The 4,975-nt window shown below is 28.7% G+C and overlaps 1 protein-coding gene across 1 annotated transcript in view; it reads left to right on the top strand.

Annotated features, from left to right (window-relative positions):
- Positions 1-4,975, top strand: part of LOC147816479 (uncharacterized) — a 50,731-nt gene that overhangs the window by 23,656 nt on the left and 22,100 nt on the right. The window lies entirely within an intron of this gene.

The following is a 4,975-nucleotide window of genomic DNA, read 5'->3' as shown; positions in this document are numbered from 1 at the left end:
ATGCAACAGTGCAATATTTTTAGAATACGAGTCTCTGATTTGTAGAAATGTTATTCGAGTTTCACTTCCACTTCACTTTTTTTAAGATTTTTCTAAATTAATAATGATCAGAATCATTTTGCACTCAGGAAATTTCCATAAGTGATCAATTTCGATGTATATATATGTAACATAAAAAGCTTCAATTAATCTTTTTATGTTAGTTTCTTTGCTATAAAACTTCATCCTAATTAATTATTCTATTTGAAATACTTTCTCACACTTTTAAAAGCCACATCCTGTTCTTAAATCTATTTTTGGCTCAAGTATGCATTTAATTAAGAGCAGGACATTTTCCCCTTTGCTCTTGTGTGGGAAACGTTCGATCTATCTCATAAACCAATAGCAACTACTAAGATTTCCCTCTTTCCCTAAATTAAGACATTTTACGGATTTTACTTTGCAAGATTTTCCCTAACATATAACCAAGGAGCGCAACTTTTCGTGTGCACTTTCACTCATTCTCATGACTGCTCTTGTCTAATAATTAATAAATAAATTTTGTACCCTCCTTCCCGACCTATGACCTGTTTTAATCCTTCCACTCGGCAACGACGTTATAAGTCGCCAGGATTTAACGGTCGGGAAGGGGTACAGTTCGTACGGTACATTAAAGATATTTAATATCTCATTTGAAATTAAATAAATCAACTTCGGAAGAGGGTACTTCAAAAATATGGAATAACTTTAAATCATTTATTCAAATGGACATTTGGTAAATAAGCAGTCAAATTCTTCTTCAACTTATGGCAATAATTAATTCATCCTGTATCTTCATCAAAAAAAAAAATAATCTCTTCAATCATCAAACGTTTAGTTTATTATAAATTATACCTACGCACAGTGGAACTAAACGATCATCCGTTTTCCATGTCTATGCTGCATATTTTGTCTACGTTCCTGAGAATACTAGAAAGCTGAGCTTCAATTCCTTCCTTGGACTAAAAAGAAAAACTGCATCGAATTCCTGTTAATTAAAATGTTTTATTGAAACTATCCCTTTGAGAAAGCGTTGATTTTGCCACTCTTAAGTGCTGAGCTGGATCTTATCGTCGATGAATAATTGTTCTCACACCCACGATGGTCTACTTAAATATTCGACATTCAAAAGAAAAATAAGCTTCAATTTCTCCGTCACTATTGGTGTTAATTTACGATTCATCTTAACGAAGAAACAAATTTTTCCCTAGCAGCTCACGTCTTTGGTTTTGGAATTGTGTTTACGGAATTTCAACGCATTCCCATCTCTGTTGTGGTTTTCAAAATATCTCGGACTAATTCGAACTTTTTCAGGTATCCTTTGAGTTAAAGTTTTTTACATTTCTCATAAATCAATTTCTTAAATGATTATGATTTTAATTTTTCCCATATTTGATGTTTCAAAGTGAAACTACTTTTTATATATTGATAGTATTTACTGTTGAAATTTTTATTTCTTTAAATTTTTATTTTCAGTTAATTGATTTATTTGATTGAAAAGTGTTTCGAGAAATTATTTTCATATTGTTTTATGTGTTACAGCTTCTATGATTTTTTGAATAGTAGAAATTATATTTTTGTTTTACAGTGATTAGGGTTAAGATGAAAATGCCATTTAAATTTTTTTCTCTTCGTAATGCAACTGCAAAAATTGTTGAAATTTATTTTAGATATATGAATGCAATTACGGTGTGACAAAAATTAAATTAGGAAATGTTATAACTCATACAAATAGTTAGAAAAATGAACAAAATACTTGTTGTTAGAATTTGAATTGAAGAGTAACCAAACATTAATGCTTGAGTCCAACGTTGGTAATTAGTTCAAAGCTCTGTTCTAGCTCAGTAATTTCCATAAACAAATCGTTTCTTTATTTCTGATGTTTAATTCCAGCATACAGATAGGAAAATGATCAAACACAAATTGAAAGGTATTAGTAACCAAATTCACTTCAAAAACACGTTAGAAATAGAAATAAAATATTTGAATTCCCTAACAATTGTGACAAATTGAATTACCAATTAAGATCTCTGCACAGAAATTACTTTAAAAAGTGTCCAAACTAAAATTTTGAAAAAAAAAAATATTTATGTCCAAAAAGAAAGATAGAAATGAAAAGAAAAAAAAAAAAAGGTAATTTGCAAATAAACCTAACTTGCACTTCAGATTAAAAATAAGGAAAATAGCTAGATCAGTCAAATTTAAAAACTGATTTACCTTAATACCATATTAAATTTGAAAGCTTTGTTTTGGATTTCAATTAGTGATAAATTGTGTTAAACGGGTTGTAATGTAAAATCTGAGAAGACTGATCACCTTTTCTGATTATAAAAGCAATTTGTCTGTACACATATTTCCTGAAATCCGGGTTAATAATTGCAATAAAAATACCAAGAAAGAAAATAAAAGTACAAATAAATAAATATAAAGAAAGTAGAAAGGAAAGAAAAGAAAGTAGAAAGAAAAATAAGAGAGAAAAGGAAAAGAAAAAATTGTTACAGAAAGGCAAATTTTGGACATAAAAAAAAAAAACAAGTAAAATAAAATTAAAAATTTTTGTCGATATTTTGCTATTAAAGTGATAAATATGTAAGGTAAATAATAAATAAAGTGAAATAAAGACAATACTGAAGTCTTGGTCTTCAGAATAACAACCACTGTGAGATTTTTTATTTTATTTTGTTTTCAAACAAGGTAAACAATACTCAAATCTAAATTCAGATTGAAATTTTTCCTGTAAAACTGTATTTTGCATTTTGTGTTTTACATTTTAAATTACACATTTCTAACAAATGTTTATTATTTTTTATCATGATTGAAGAGTTAACTTAAATTGTATTTTTATGAAGAATACTTCTTATAGTGAAAAAGCTGTATTGTGATTTTTAAACAAAAGATTTTTGAAACTGAAAAAACTGTTAAGTCAAAAAAAAAACTGTTGAAAATGAAAATTTTAAATTTGCTGATAAAGCTACTACAGGTTTTTAATTGTTAAAATTTTTACAATGAGAACATATGTAAATGTTTTATAATTTATATTACTTTTATATATTGTCAACATTACAAATTTGATTATTTTAAATGTGCTTCTACCATAGGGAAGATTTTGCAAATGGATAATTTTAAAATTTTTGGATTCTAACTAAACATTTTGGCGAAGGGGGATGTAACATAAAAAGCTTCAATTAATCTTTTTATGTTAGTTTCTTTGCTATAAAACTTCATCCTAATTAATTATTCTATTTGAAATACTTTCTCACACTTTTAAAAGCCACATCCTGTTCTTAAATCTATTTTTGGCTCAAGTATGCATTTAATTAAGAGCAGGACATTTTCCCCTTTGCTCTTGTGTGGGAAACGTTCGATCTATCTCATAAACCAATAGCAACTACTAAGATTTCCCTCTTTCCCTAAATTAAGACATTTTACGGATTTTACTTTGCAAGATTTTCCCTAACATATAACCAAGGAGCGCAACTTTTCGTGTGCACTTTCACTCATTCTCATGACTGCTCTTGTCTAATAATTAATAAATAAAATTTGTACCCTCCTTCCCGACCTATGACCTGTTTTAATCCTTCCACTCGGCAACGACGTTATATATATATATATATATATATATATATATATATATATATATATATATATATATATATATATATATATATATATATATATATATATATATATATATATATATATATATATATATATATATATATATATATATATATATATATATATATATATATATATATATATATATATATATATATATATATATATATATATATATATATATATGTGTGTGTGTGTGTGTGTGTCGCAGTAGGCTGATCGTTAAGACACGGTTCCCAGCAGATCACCGAAGTCAAGCATCACTGACTGCTGTCAGTGTGCGGGTGGGTGACCACTTGGATCTGTCTGCGTAGGGACCGAGGGTGTGCGGTATTAGTCCCCGTTAAACTGTACCATAAAGTGCTCGAGTTCGAGTGCAGGTTGTCGGGCTACCAAAGTAGGGGTGCCATCCCCTCAACAGAGAATCAAAATTGTGATGGCATGTCTTCCCTTATGAAAAAATCGAGGTATAAATGAGGTATAAACGAGGTATATTTTGAAGGTATAAAGGTGGTTGTTATTTAAATACGTCGTTAAGGTTGAAAAGGGTGCAAAAGAATACCTCAAAATCAACCTCAAATATACCTTAAATATACTTCCAGAGGTATACATGTTTCAACCTGAGGTGTTTAAATTTATATCTGTGGAGAGGTAGATATTTACTACTTTAAAGTGTTTCATTTTCAACCTTAAGCTATTACTTATCATCCTGAAGTATATTTTTTTACACTTGTGGAAGTATTTATTCAACAACCTAAGGTGTGTCATTTTACACTTCTGGTTATTATAAATCAACCTCAGGTGTATTTTGTTCGACTTCAGGTAATTATTTTTCAACCTCAGGTATCTAATTTTACGGTTGTAGAGGTATATATTTTTCATCCTATGATGTGTCATTTTACACTTCAGGTTATTATAAATCACCCTCAGGTGTATTTTGTTCCACCTCAGGTAATTATTTTTCAATCTAAGGTGTGCCATTTTACACTTCTGGTTGTAATAAATCAACCTGAAGTGTATTTTCAACACTTGGAAAGGTTATTTTTTATTAACGCCATGTGTTCCATGTTCTGCCTTAAGTTATTATTTCGTAACCTCAAGTTTATACTTTTGTATTTTGTGAAGTATTAATTTATCAACCAACGATGTGACATTTTGCACTTCAGGCTTATGTAGCTCAACCTAATTTTTTTAGCACTTACGAAGGTGAGGTTGTTATACGGACCACCTAGTTTATTAATTTTTGGACTCACTACATAAAAAATATAATATATATAAGGATATTATATATATTATATGAAGAATAATGTGTATCATTACATTTTTTTCACTAGTAGAG

The sequence above is a fragment of the Parasteatoda tepidariorum genome, chromosome 1, assembly GCF_982258835.1.
Source record: "Parasteatoda tepidariorum strain Cologne lab strain chromosome 1, Ptep-v5.0, whole genome shotgun sequence".
NCBI lineage: Eukaryota > Metazoa > Arthropoda > Arachnida > Araneae > Theridiidae > Parasteatoda > Parasteatoda tepidariorum.
Note: the sequence above shows the minus strand (reverse complement) of the source record. Positions and strands in the feature narration are given on the sequence as shown.